The sequence below is a fragment of the Colobus angolensis genome, unplaced genomic scaffold (assembly GCF_000951035.1).
Source record: "Colobus angolensis palliatus isolate OR3802 unplaced genomic scaffold, Cang.pa_1.0 Scaffold41, whole genome shotgun sequence".
NCBI classification, from domain to species: domain Eukaryota; kingdom Metazoa; phylum Chordata; class Mammalia; order Primates; family Cercopithecidae; genus Colobus; species Colobus angolensis.
Genome location: NW_012117488.1, coordinates 16,389,331 through 16,404,744, shown reverse-complemented (window position 1 = coordinate 16,404,744; position 15,414 = coordinate 16,389,331).

The following is a 15,414-nucleotide window of genomic DNA, read 5'->3' as shown; positions in this document are numbered from 1 at the left end:
ACCTTCCAAAATATCTTCATAAGGATGTAAGGAACCTATACATACTTGGAGTTGGAGTGTACTGCTGTGTTCAGACATTTAAAGCTGCCTTTGTAAAGGAAATGAGATTATATTTACTCTGGGGAGATTGCCATGAAGACAGAGCCCGAGAAGCACTTTTAAAATCCAAAGTTTTCCTCAACAAATGAAACATTTTTAAGGGGCTATGATTGGTGGACTCCAGGTGTGAAAAGTGTGCAGTATAACAGCAATAGCATCATAAAAGGAAAGGCTTGGAACAGACTGTTCTTCTGCAAAGCATATCTTGTGTGGTGTGTTTTTTCGAGGTATGTTAAGAGTCTTGGAACAAAAGAATTACTTGACTATACTGAGATGTATTTGGAACAGGCCCACACACATCTGTGGTGCCAGTTTATTCTTTTACAAAATGTTACCTTTAAAAAAATATTTTAAATACACACTTAAATGGAGATGGGAGCACTGTCAGGGAGAGTCTCACCTATGAAAGCAAAAAGCACAGCTTAATTTCAGAGCACTGCACTGGGAATCCAGTCTCCGCTCTCCACAACTCTCAGAGCAATTCTGAACACAACACTTTGTCATATTTTCCACTAATTTGTTCCCGAGGTCTCTCTCTGAAGAGCGGCTACAAACTCAAGCCCTGCCCTGAAGGGGCTATAGAGGAAGTGGGCATGGCTGATTACAGTGTGACTTTCTTGGGATACTTCTTCATCCTGGGGGAAGGCCTAGTGCCTAAGTGACCACCTGTGAGCAGGTGTTTCTCTCACAGGGATCCGTTTCGACGAGCAGATACCCTTGTGCCTCCTATTTGATCTGTGTTCAGTTTATTCCTACCAAGATAGCTACTCTCTAGGAAAGCCCTGATCGGTTTGCTCTCTAGGACATCCCGGAAGGAGGCTGGGTTCAGCTGTGTCAGGCAGGGGAGGCACAGAGGAGGCAACTCAACAAAGCACATGAAACAGCAGAGAACGTGTATTACTCACAGGTCCCAGAGAGGAGGGGAGCAGGACTCACAGGGCCAGCTGGAAGTGGGGAACTGTCTGAGACACACACATGCAACCAGTGAGTTGGGAGCAAGAGAGAGAGTTGTAGGGGGAACCTGTGGGCCAAAGCCTTTACTGGGGTCCAGGGCCTTGCCCAAGCAGGCTTCCTGCGGGATGTTCTAATCAGTGTGTGAGCTCTGTGGATACTGCGACTGAGAGGGGGTCACTGCAGCGTATCTGTGTGTTCTATGCAGGTTGTTGGTTGGGGGGTCAGTGGAGTCAGTCAAGTAGGTTGTATCCAGCTCTCCCTTAGGGAGGTGGTCACCAGCAAGTGGTTGTCAACCACCTTGAGTTACTGGGAGGAAGCAGAGAGCAGAAAACTATGTCAAGAGTGACTAAGCCCTACTCCCGGTATGAGAAAGTCAAGCCTAGATTCAAGACCAATGCCAGAGCAACATAAAACTATAGAACTCACTACATGCTTTATGCAGCTGGGTTTCCAGTGTTTCCATCTGTGAAGGACAAGTTTTGAATTAAGTGATCTATTAGGACCTTATCAGTTGCCAAACTGAATCATTCTACTGTTTTTTTCAGCAGCTTTGATAAAACATTAGTGCAGGCTTGTCTTTACCCAATACTATGGGAGGCCTTGAAAGTATGGAGTGCTCTACTAGGACAGCACATGATGTGACTTATGCTGACATTGACTCCTGTGCACAGCTGATATTTGAAACGCTCTTCATATATTTTTCTTTCTGAATTGTTTGTTTTCCTAACATGGACCATGAATCTCTGAAGTGGACATGGATACTCTGCCCTACGTCTATCTGTACATATTGTCAGCTTGCAATAAGAAATATGAAAATAAAATGAAGTTCTATCAGAGGAGTGACAGAGGATGACCAAACCACAAGGAAAACAAAGCAAGGAAACAGCAAAATGCAAACACAGACACCCCTTACCAAAACTCTTCTCTGCCTGATTGCTCTAAAACACAAGACAAGTCAATATTCCTGTTCAGCTGAGAATAAGAGTGTTTACTTCATGGAGGATCTTTGAGAGTTAACTAAATTGCAAATTTAAGGAAAAGGCTTATCAAGAAAATATGGGTCAATGTGTGGCTGTTCCTTTTTATGTTTCTCTGATTTCATGCTATTTTGCTACTGGAAATGTTCTTCCTCTCTGGATACTCTTGCAAATGGGAGCAGATACACCTAGCCTGGGTCCCTGCTCCATCATTCCCCTGGTTCTGGGAGCAGGAATGGAGCACCGCTGGTGCTAAGTCAAGTGGAAGACAAACGTTGCCACGTTTTTGTTGTGGATTTTCTTTTATGTCATCTCTAGCTTCTGGACCAGCGGTATATTATTTTCAGAGTCTTTTTCAGATCAATTCTGAGCTTAATTGCTGACTTGCTTGTGAGGCTGGAAGCTCTACCTACAGTGTACCATGCTTTTGATAGAGAAGGTTTCTGGGCAGTTTTTGGTTTTTCGTAGAGGTATTGGATAGGCTCATACTGATTAAGCTGTGGCTCCAGCAAACATGCTCAATATTATGAAGTCCAGGAGGTAGGTTTTGTTGCTAACATAAAAATATTCTTCAGCTCCACGCTGGCCCAAAGCAGGAGGGGAACTTCATCCATCAAACAAAGCATATATTTGTTGCTGTTTTGACAACCACATCCCTTAGTAAAAGATGTACTTGAAAAACAATATAAATAAAATAAAGTTTCATAAAGGCTCTCAAACATTCTTCCTTTCCCCTGAGGCTATAATGACTATCCTGGTTTAAAAACCCCTTTTCTTATTCTTTCTGAGTTTTCCCATTTCATGCTCCCTGGGAGCATCTCTGTAAAATAAGCCTGTGGAAAATGGGTAATGAGGAAATCATTGCCTTAATTGAAGGTCACATCTACAAAGGTCCAGGTAGGTGTACTTCGGCTGATGGAAAAATCCCCCAGAGTGACATCCTGCTGCCCTGAAATAGAGGTTTGGTTGTCATTTGTCAGAACAATGGTGGCCCCTGGTTGGCATCTCGAGTGTTGTCTTTGTTAATCTCAAAACCAGGTAATTTCCATTACTGATGACATCCCACATGGGAAGGGGACAAGGAAGGGCCCCCAAGGGCTCCCATAATTAAGCACAAATGCTTTTACAGCATGAAATCAGAGCCGAATGCCTCCCAGATCCTCTTGGTGTTGAGTTCGTGTGTTCTACACAGTGGTGACATTGAATATGTCCCATTCAGTTGCAGCTAGATTAGTCCTGTACTCTGGCCTTGATCTTGTTTTCTTTGTTTGTTTGTTTTGTTTTGTTTTCTAGTGCTTTTCCTTTAAAAGAAGAACTAAGGAAGTGATTATTTTTTGAATTTGTTTACTTACTCTTCTTTTCTTTTTTTGGTTTATTGTCAATATGTTGTGTTGACACACTTTTTAGCCTAAAGCAGAGAGAGTACCTTCTAAATACAAAAGATGGGATGCTTTCAACAATTCGATTCCCTAAAGCACTGGAGGATTCTGGAATCTATTAGACTTCAATGTAAGCATTTTATAGAGGTTCCCATGACAGCGTTATTAGTGAGCAGTTTCACTTAAAGGTCTTCCTAATTTGCTGCCTTTTTTTTTTTTTGGCCAGTAGACATTCTCCTTCTATAGTTTCAACTGTATTAAATATACTTTTCCAATATTTTAGTTCCCCTTCTTTCCCTGGTGAAATATTTTCAGTTGTGTAATTTCAGCTCCTGCTGCTTATTTGGGGTGATTATTATTATATGTGGTCCCTAGCCTAGGAATGAATTCTGCTGTAGATACCAGTTTTTAAATTAGTTAGAATTCTGCATGGTTCCCCACAGAAAAAATGTCATAAAAGATGGGCCACAAGACAGTCCACCAAGCCATTTTAAACTCCCATGTAGCTGAACTTTCATCATTGGCAGCTCTGAGTTGTGAGGTCTCTTGTGACACTGGCCCTGGTGATTTTTAAGAGGGGCAAGAAAGGTAAGTCAAGAGGGTAGTGATAGAAGTAGGCTAGAAACAGCTAGGCTTTGGCATCTGGGCTGCTGTCACAGGATTACAAGGGGCCATATTCTAGGTAGCAGGAATTGAAAGTGGTGAATGGATTCAGGTCCTAAACATGCATGAGGCTCCTGGCAGGAGGTGCTGTAAGAGCTGAGCACATCAATTTGAAGGAGAGGCTCACAGAGAGTTGGGTATCCTTCATGGGACCAGGATGGCATTGAGGGGTAAAGGTGGACAGCAATTGCTTCTTATTTGTACATGGCTTATTTGGGAGTTGGAGCTCATCTTATTAATGAAGGTAAAATTATGACTTGAAAACCAACCGTGTTTCACTACTAGAGTATCATTATTTGATGCTTTCAAAGTCTCCATGTGCTTGCACCTTATTGATCATGTCACCAGTTCTCCTAAATTCCAATCTGGATGCATAATAAATATCAAATTGCCAAGATGGGCGGATCACGAGGTCAGGAGATCGAGACCATCCTGGCCAATATGGTGAAACTCTGTACTGAAAATACAAAAAATTAGCTGGGCATGGTGGTGCACACATGTAGTCCCAGCTACTCGGGAGACTGAGGCAGGGGATTGCTTGAACCCGGGAGGCGGAGATTGCAGTGAGCTGAGATCACACCACTGCACTCCAGCCTGGTGACAGAGCAAGACTCCGTCTCAAAAAAAAAAGAAATATCAAAGTGGGTTTGGTATAAAGAGCTAGCCTTCCTGTCGGCCTCAAGGATATATTAGAGATAACAGCAAGCTGTCTAAATATTTCCAGACTACAACATTCAAAGATAAGGCAAGAGAACCAATCTTAAAGATTTTATGAAATAATTGCAACAAGTGTATGCATTTCTTGTTTCTCAAATCATGTTTTTATGTTTTAGCTATTAGGTGAAAATGGCTATGTACAGTGTGCTATTTTTAAATCGTCAAGAGTAGATTTGGAAGGTTATTATCAATATCCTACACTCTTCCTTTCGTGACTCAATAATATTTTTTACGCTTTCATTTAGCCTTAAAAAAAGAACAATAATGCCTCCAAGTATAAGGTCAATTGCAAAGTGACCCCTGTAGTTTTTGCTTCAAAACTATTATATTGTGCTACTTATAATATCAAATTGCCACTGTCTAGACGCAAAATGATCATTTCAAAATCTTTGTAATAATCTAGAGAAATATTTAGAAATATTAGCTACAATTCTAGTGTAATTTTTCTGATGTGTTTCTATTGCTGACAATTGTTTTGTAAAATCTTGAGGATTGGTCCTCTTGTGTTTGAATGTTGTAAGTCTGGAACTATTCAGACTGCTTGCTGTTATTGCTGATATATCCTTGAGACCATCAGAAAGCCTAGCCCTTTTTCCCGATACCAATTTGATATTTCTTATATATACAGGTTGGAATTTAGAAGAGCTGGGTGACATGATCAATAAGTGATTTTGAGAATTGCTCAGAACTTCATTTTATCTTTTTTTTCTTTTTCTCAAACAACCTTTAAAATCAGAAACTCTGGCATAGCACTCTCCAACTGTGCCACAGAAGGACATAAGGATGTTGGTGCTTTTTCCTGTCTATTTTTGTCCCCTACCAAATCACAGCCCTGGAAGGGAGCTTTAGAAGTCACAAATCTGTTCTGTTGCCTTCATGCTCAATATCACAGAGGAGGGATAATCAACCCTGTTTTAAAAGGCTAGCCAGTGGAAAGAATTTCAAAATCAACCAACAAGGATTTTTGCTTACTATGTACATGGAACAGTATGGATAAAAGAACATAGAAAACTATTAGACATTATTCATACCCCCAAGAATCTTGCACTTCATTTGGAAAGAATAGATACCTATATGTACACAAAAACCACCATCAAAGCTTCTGAATTTGGAATAGGTCTTGAAGATCTAACTTTCTGACCATTGTAAATATGCAGTCTTGACATCCTGCTGTTTGATCCTATCAGTTCAGCACTGGGAAATTCTAATTGCAAATAAATTCTACCTGTTTCTAAATTCTAAAGGCTTTAATGCATGACAGGTCTATAGAAGTTAAATGACTATTCTAGAAATCGTCAGCCTGGATAGAAATTTTGACTTTACCAATCATTAATAGTGTGGCCTCAGGCAAGTTCGTTAATGTTTTTGCCTTTCAATTTCATATCCGTAAAGTGGGGAAAAATACTAGTATCTTCCTCTTAGGGTTGGGAGAGTTAGCTGTTGAATTTTCAGGATAGCCCTGATAGAGAGTAAGTCCACATCACGTTAAATGGTATTTGTACAACCGTCATTCAAATATTTGACTCAACTTTTAATGTTCTGTTTTCCCTGCTCCATCTACCTGCTTTTTTTTTTTTAAAGGTAAAACCTCTTCATCTGTGTGATTAATGATAGAATTATTCCACTCTGGTCACAGAATATGATTTCATAATTGACTTGGTCCTCCTTAGTGGTTTTTAATGCCACCTTCATATGGTATGACTAGTAAAAAAGTGGGCCAATTATTATGTTCTAAATAGTATACTACTAACACTGCATCCCAAGCTTCCAAGAATGTTTCAAGAAAAAAGGTGAACCAAACACAGCCTTCTCCCTCAAAGATCTAACTGTCCAGTAGGAAAGGCAGGTGCATACATGATTTTCTTATTGCCTCATTGAAGTGTGAAGGGCCATTTGAGAAAAGCCTTCAGAATGAAAGAGAGATGCCAGCAAGGAAAACTGACCCTCAAGGAAAGAGCAGTAATTCAAGGAGGAAAAGCGCCTTCCTGGGAAAACTATGGTATGTTCCAAGAGGCTTGAGAAGATATCGTGTCTCATGACAGGGCAATGTGCAAAAGACAAAGAGTGACAGGAGATGAGTCTCAGGAGGCCACTCAAGTCAGACAATGGAGGCCTTAAGTCTATTTTACTGATTGCATTTTTCAAAAGCTTGAGTTTGTTCTGGACTTTAGCTTCCAATTGTGTGAAATGTTTGAATTGACCCAGGACTATGTTACCGTCATTCTGTCCTGTGTGCTGTTCTTTCTCAAATCCATGGATATTGATGAAATCCTAGTGTTTCATATTAATTGCTTTGGCAGATATTCAGTTTAATTCTTTGCTGGGAGAGTGTGCGTGGGTGTGTGCATGTGTGTGCATGCACACATGTGTACAGGTGTGTACCGTATCATGCTTTTATTCTGCTCTGGTTTAGAGATTTCCATCTCTTTAGCTATGAACTTACTGCAGCATAGAGGATCAAAGGATTTTGGAGTTTGAGAACCTGAAAAGTTAACTTACTGATGAAAAGACTGGGGCCCGGAGATGTTTCCAGAGGTCACACGGTCGTTTAGGAGCCCAGCTCGGGTCTAATGGCCTCTGGCCTGATAAATGCCAAACAAAAACTACGGAAGGTGGAGAAAGGCAAAGTAGACTTTGGTAGGAAAAGCATTTAGGGTGAGCATTCAAGGATGTCTAGAAATGACATAGCAAGGTTTCTACCAGGTTGGCCCAAAAGTAATTGTGGTTTTTGCCAACTACTTTTAATGCTGAAAACCGCAATTACTTGCACCAACCTAATATTTGCTTATATTTGTAGAGGGAATTATATGAAGTATCAACAAACTATAAGAGGCATAAATGTGTAAAATATGTTTGATGACAGTGAGTAGACAAGAAAAAGAAGATTCACGTAAAAGAGTAATAGACTATTACACTTTATCCTGTAAGTAATAGGGTGTAAGCTAGGGTTTTTTCAGGAGGAAAATAGCATGTTTGGTAGAGTTTCAGGAAAATATATCTTTTGTCATTAAATGAGATTTATTGTGTTATAAAATAAGTAGATACAAGAAGACTAAATGGGGCTATTGAAATCATCTAAAATGAGAAAGACTAGTATTCTCTTTAGGATTTTTTTCTTTTTTTCTATTTGGGGCCATTACGTAATAAGTCAGGAAGAAAAAAAGAATCAGAAAAGCACCTCACCTTGTTTTTTAAATTGCTATAAAAAGATTTTTTAAACTCCTAAGTATGTTTTGGCTTTCTTTCTGCTTGAAGTACAGCTCATGTTTTCTGGATTTCTCTATTGTCTTCCCAGACACTCTTTTTCCTTGTTTTATTTTCCCTCTATATGACTGGTATCACTCCTTTCCAATAGGAGTGGAAAGTAGGTACATATACAAATATACATTTATATACTGTGTTATGCACTGTGATCTCTATAATTCCACCCTTAGCCCACTTTCTTTCACCCTCCATATTTTCCTGTTTGAATGTAGCCACATCCTGGGCTTTAGTGCTTACTGGTACCTGGTGGTTCATTGACTTCATCATGATCATTCTAGTGAACTTCAGCTCTATACTTTTATCTGGATGGGCCACAGTCCATTCAAATCTAAAGGGCCCCAGTTAATCTCACCTCAAGCCTACATCTACTTCTACTAAGGTTCCTTCTTCTTGGACACTTTATCTTGGTTATGATTTCCATCAAAACTGTACCAAAGCTGAGAACATGGAGGCCCATGTAGATTTCCCCCTACTCGCCTCCTACCTCCAACCCACATTATTCTACCAGTGTCTAAATAATCCAATGTACTGGACCACCTTTTGTGGCTTCTGCTTGTGTAGAGGATAAAAATTCACACTCATAGTAGGATATATTCCTTAATAACCTGGTCTGATATTCCTCCTGGAGTCTTACTGTGCCAGCCTACCCTGGCCACCCTCTTGCTTTAGGAACTCCCACATTTATGCTTCTAAGTTGCTTACACACCAACCTCCTCATTTTTCAAAGCCCAGCTGAAATATCTTCTCTTCTGTGAAGTCTTCACAGATCCCCTGGCCAGGATTCGTCCCCTATCCTCTCTCTGCTCACCAGTATTTTGTTAATTCTCCTCCTCACTTGGCATTTTGGTTACTGATGTAGCTTCTGCTTCCTTTATGGGGCTGTACAATACTCGAGAAGAAGAGCTTTATCGTATTCATCTTTGTATCCTAAGGCCTAGTAAGTGACCATATAAAAGTTTGTTCAGTTGAATAAAGAAATAATGGAAAAAAAGAAATAATGAAAAGTTTCACATGGGGGTGTATTTTCTTTCTGATGTTTCTAATTATTAGAAGCCATGTAGGGTCTGGGAGGAGAACTGATTTCTAATGAACATCCACTTGGTGCCGTATCTTAATGTGGTTTGTAAATCCTCTCATTTGATCTTTGCATGGACGATTGGTATTATCATCCCCACTTATATATGAGTAAAATGAAGTTCAGATAGTTTGAGGCACTGGCAGAGTCTAATTTATAAATTCCAGGTCTTGGAAGTCAGTGAAAACTAGAATGAGGACTCAAATTTACCTGATATTACCCTAAAGCCATAGACATATTTAATGACACCGAAGTACATGAAGTGGTTTGAGTTCTGTGGAAAAAAGCTATATAAATATGATAATGCCATTTTCTTATTCAAAAACCCTTCAAGAACATTGTTTTTGCAAATCAACTAACTACATTCCATTTTTTCAGCCTGGCACTTAAGAGCCTTGATATTCGTTTCTGTTCTTCAATCCCATTGCTTCTACGTTGATACTCTGTCCAGCTGGACTGAACTCTCTGGATATCTGCAGCTTTCTACCTTTCTACCTTTGCTCACTCTCTTTCTCCCACCTGGAATGCACTTGTCAGGGATATACTTGCAATATTAATTAGCTTACTTAAGCTTATCATAATCAAATAGATGATTCTCTTAAGCTTTCGGAAAAACTAAATTCTAAGTGGACCACCATTGCAAACTCTATGTCTCTTTGGTGGCTCAGGAACCTCAGGCTAGAAAAAATTCTCTTAAAGGAAAAAATGTTCATATCAGTAATTTTTTCTAAAACAATTAAGTATAATACCTTTCATTAATTCATCGGAAACAATGCTAAAACTTAAGAACACAGAAAATTTCTTGTTGTTTTGCTTTTTTTTTTAATAAAAGAATCTAGCCTAAGACATCATTCTAAACAAATGTGTCAGAATCATCAACCTCCTAATCAAAACTTTTGCTCAACTAATTCTTTCACTTACCTCCTGCCCACTGCAGTTATCTATAGCCTTGGCTTTGGCAAAATATCAGGATTGCCCTATTCATCTGCCCGTTGGATTTGGTCCAGAATTAGTCACAACTTTGTTTAATTCTCCAGTCTTCAGTCAATCTCTGGTCCAGCATGTATAGGACAGTAATTAGACAGTCACACAATGCAGCATAATGTATACTTCTCAGCACATTCAACTCTGTGTTTTTTCAATGACAATTCACTGACTTAGGGTAGGGGGTGGGAGAGAGTATCTCTAAAGATGACTAAAGCACAGCTGTTGGGTAGATCCTCCCTGCAAATGTAAACCAAAGGATTGGGGCTGACCTCAGAGCGACTCCTGAGCCGGCACTCTCTGTGATAATTTCCTCCATCCCTCCCCATCCTCCCAGAAGCGAGTCTATTTTGTTCACATATTTTTATAGAAGATTACGTTTTTCATGGGTTGTGTATAACTTGAAACTGGGTTTTTATTCCTCGAGATGGAACAATGGTAAACATGTGTGGCATTCGGAGAAATAGCACCTTAGAATTACACCTGTTGCTTGTGCGGTGTGGCTCTCTTGCTATGGAAGTGTGTGAACTCTCCTAGGAGAAAGAAGAGAAATATTTAAAATATCAAATGCCTCAGGGCACAGAGGGTTATTGTGTTCACAATCTCTTATCTGCAATCTTAAAATTCAAATAGAACTGACATTTGCATTTATTTATTTATTGGCCACTCATTTGGAGACCAAACCTGACCAGATCTGAACTTCCTTGGCAAGATGACTTGACCTGACTTACTGCAAGCCTATGAATAGTCTTTCCTTATCCCACTTAGTGTGAAAATCCATGGTGTTGCTGCAGAAATGTTCATGTGTTTGATTAGAGGATGGGGCCTTGAATCTCACAGGGGTTATGTAACATAGGGCATGTATATCCTATTTTTTTGTGACATTGGAAAATTTCTGAATGGTGAATGTGCCTGGTCAAAGGCATTTTGAATAACTGATTATGACCTATAATGCAAGAGAAACAAAATCCTGCAAAACCAAAATCAGAATCTTGATTTTCAACCTCCCTCTGTCTTTATGCCCTATCATATTCCCCCAGTCATATACTCTAGTACGCCACAGCAGCAATTCTTGTACGTTATCAAGATCTCAAATCTAAAGATCTTGATTGTTCCTACTTTCTTCCCTCCTTATTTTCTTCCCTCCTTATTCTCCACTCATCATTACAATCACTTCTTTCATTTTCTTGCCCCTCTTGTTCTTCACTGCACACACCTGACATGTCTCCATCCCTGTGTCCACCAATGATCCATCTATCCCATGCTGTCACTGAAGCAACTGAGCATTGTTGGGGGAAGGAATCACATAATTGTGCTGACTGGTCTCATTTAAATTCATAACCACAACTGAACTGGACATGTTGTTGTGCAGCCCTGCTTTATTTCCCGGGTTGTTGCATGCTTATGTGACAATGTCACACCTTCTTATGACCTTTTCAAATGTCTATATTCACTGATCTATCTTGCCCAGCTTTTTCAATGCATACTTCATTGAAAAAATGTAAGCAGAAAGTGAAAATGAATTGACTAATCTTTCTTTCACCATATCGACCAACCTAATTGCATCTGTACCCATGTAGTATTCCTTCTCTCCTATTTTGATAGACAAACTATCCCTGTTCCTAGCTAAGCCAGCCCCTCCACTTTTGTCACCTCCTCTGCCTTTCTCAAGAACTTCAGTCCTACATTTATGATTCTTTCTCTCTCTCTCTTTCCTTCCCACATCATCAGTTTATTCACTGACTCCTTTTAATCTGCACCCAAATAAGCAGTAGTGGCCAGGTGCAGTGACTCATACCTGTAATGCCAGCATTTTGGAAGGCTGAGGCAGGAGGATTCCCGGAGACCTGGAGTTTGTGACCAGCCTGGGTAATGTAGCAAGACCTCATCTTTAAAAACAAAACAAAACAATGTTAGCTGGGCATACTGGTGCATACCTGTAGTCTCAGCTACGCAGGAGGCTGAGGAGAAAGGTTCTCTTGAGCCCAGGAGTTTGAGGCTGTGGCGAGCTATGATGGTGCCACTGCACTCCAGGCTGGGTGACAGTGTGAGACGAGGCCCTGTCTTTAAAGCAAACAAACATGCTGTAGTATTCTCTGTATCCCCTCCAGCTCTCATGCTCTTCTCTGGTTTTTATCACTATACAACTTAGGACATAAGTTAGCATCACTCCCTCCACTTTCTCTGCTTACCCAGTTCCATCAGGTGATCGCTGCCACCTTATCACTGATGTTAGTCTTGTTAAGGTCACCAGACATCTGCAGGTGGCCATTGGCAGTGGTCACTTCTCAAGCCTCACTAAGCCTTTCATTCATCCCACATTTGAGCTCTGTCTTTTAGAACCATTTTCTTCTCTTGGCTTCTGTGGCAACACAATCTCCAGATGTTTTTTTCCTGACCTTCTTCTCACATCCTTTGCTGCCTGTCCAACCTCTGTTAGTTGGGGTGTCCCAGAACTCAGTGCTGTACCCCTTTCTCTTCCTTATTTCACTAGGTGATCTTACTCAGTTCCATGGCTTTAAGTAAGCCTCCAAAAGTACACCCCTAGTCTTGGGCTTGAGCTCGGGATTCATATGTCTAATTGCCAGTGTGGATTCATCTATCTAATTGCCAGTGTAACTCTCTACTTGAAAGACTAGTAGGCACTTCAAACTTAGCATGCCAAACACAGAACTCTTGACACTCACCTCCTAAACTGTTCCCCCTCTAGTACCCTCCATCTTAGTGAGCACCACCATCCAGTCATTCAAGAATCTAACTCCCTCCTTCCCTTAACTGCCACATATAATCCAGCAACAGGTCTCACCATTCCCATGTGTAAAATACACCCTGATTTTATTCCTTTCTCTCTGTTTTCCTAGTTTAAGCCACCAGTATCTCCCACCTGAACTATTACAGTACCTTCCTACACATCTTCGTCTGCACTCTCTTGATTTTTTATAATTGACTCTACAGAGTACCAAATACTGTATTTAATCATACTCATGTATTCCTATGTCCCATTTCACTTAGGATAATTTTGGACTCTTTGTGTTGGCTCACAGGGCTCTCATGATCCAAACCCCATCTCCCAGTCTCCCTTTCCTGCCCTCCTTAGCATCCTCTCTCCCTCTACCTCCCAGCCATGCTGCCTTCTTCCTCTTCCTCATACCAACCAAGCTCATTGCCACGTCAGGGCTTTGGAACTTCCTCTTACCTCTCCCTTCGTAGATCTCTACAGAACTGGTTCCCCTTTGGCACTCAAGTTTCAAATTAAGTCACCCCTGCAGTCACTCTCTGTCATATCTCTCCGTGTGACAGCAATTAGAGTTCTTGTTGGCACTTCTTCCCTCAGTGCTCACTCAGTCAACAAGTTTTGTTTTTCTCTGCATTCCTCTCTTTTCCTACTGCCAACACCCTAATAGAAGCCACCTTCCTCTCTTGTCTGGACTGTAGCAGTAACCCACCAGCCATCTCCCCACATTTGTACTTGTTCCCTTCTAACCTGACCCTTAGTAACACGGCTGCCTTACTTAGATGACTGCAGTGGCTTCTCATTGCTCTTAGGGTGAATTTTTATTTTTATTTTCCGACAAGGAGTCTCACTCTGTCACCAGGCTGGAGTGCAGTGGCGCAACCTTGGCTCACTGCAACCTCATCCTCCTGGGTTCAAGTGATTCTCCTGCCTCAGCTTCCCAAGTAGCTGGCACTATAGGCATCTGCCACCAAGCCCAGCTAATTTTTGTATTTTTAGTAGAGACGGGGTTTCACCATGTTAGCCAGGATAGTCTCGATTTCTTGACCTCATGGTCCACCCGCCTTGGCCTCCCAAAGTTCTGGGATTAGAGGCATAAGCCACCGCACCTGGCCTAGGGTGAATTTTTGAATCCTTAACAGGACTCTAATTCCCTGAACGTTCTGGCCCTGATGTTTCTCTTCAGCTGCACCATAATACATAAGCATTCTTTCGGTTCCTTAAACGATTCACAGCCCATTTCAACTAAGCACGTGCTTTTTCCTTGACTGGTAATAGCACTTTACCTGCTCCCTTTTGTCTTCTTAACTCATGCCCATCCTTCAAGTCTCAGCTAAGGAATCATTTTCTCAAGAAAATCCATCCTGACCATCTCAAAACATCTGGGTTTTCCCCTTCTGCCACATAACATCATAGCATCTTGTACTGCTCATTCACAGTACATTTCAGGACAGAATTTAATTCATTCATCTTTAATGCCATCTTCCTCGCTAGAATGTTTCATCGGCTACAATGTCATGGTAAATGGTGCTGGGGCCAGATTGCCCAGGTTCTAAACCCTGATTCCTTTTTCTTACATAGCTGTATGACCTTAGTTAGGCTTTCTTGATGTAAAATTAAGGTAATTATGATACCTACCGTATAGATTTGTTTTGAGGTTTAAATGAGTTAATAAACATAAAGCATCTAATATAGTGCCTGGCAGATAATAAACACTCAGTAAATCATCATGATTGTCATTACTATTATGAGCTCTGGGATTGCGTCTGTCTCATTCATCATGGCACATCCAGTAAGTATTTGTTGAATACATAAATAATATTTTTCACAAGCCGATTAAAGTTAGAAGTAACATTATTAAATGCCTAGATGTATGCTAGGCTAGGGGATATCAAAATTAATAAAACATCGTTTTCACAATCAATGAGTTTTTAACTCGGTGAATGAGAGTGAGATACATAAATAGGGTTTCCTCAAAGGGAAGGTCTGTAGTTACGTATCTTTGTGCCCTGGGCATTTTCCTAGGAGCCTGATACAGTTTGGCTATGTCCCCATCCAGATCTCCTCTTGAATTGTAGCTCCTATAATTCGCATGTGTTGTGGGAGGGACCTGGTAGGATATAATTGAATCATCGGGGCAGTTTTCCCCATACTGTTCTCGTGGTAGTGAATAAGTCTCATGAGATCTGATGGTTTGACAAGGGGAAACCCCTTTCGCTTGGTTCTCATTCTCTCTTCCCTGTAGCCATGTAAGATGTGAGAGTTTGTTTTGTCTTGTTTTGTTTTTGACAGAGTCTCACTGTGTCACCCAGGCTGAAGTGCAGTGGCACAATCTCGGCTCACTGCAACCTCTGCTCCCCGGTTCAAGTGATTCTCGTGCCTCAGTCTCCCGAGTAGCTGGGATTATAAGTGAGCACCACCATGTCTGGCTAATTTTTTTTTTTTTGTATTTTTAGTAGAGACAGGGTTTTACCATGTTGCCCAGGCTGGTCTCGAACTCCTGAGCTCAGGCAATCCGCCTGCCTCAGGCTCTCAAAGTGCTGGGATTACAAGCATGAGTCACTGCGC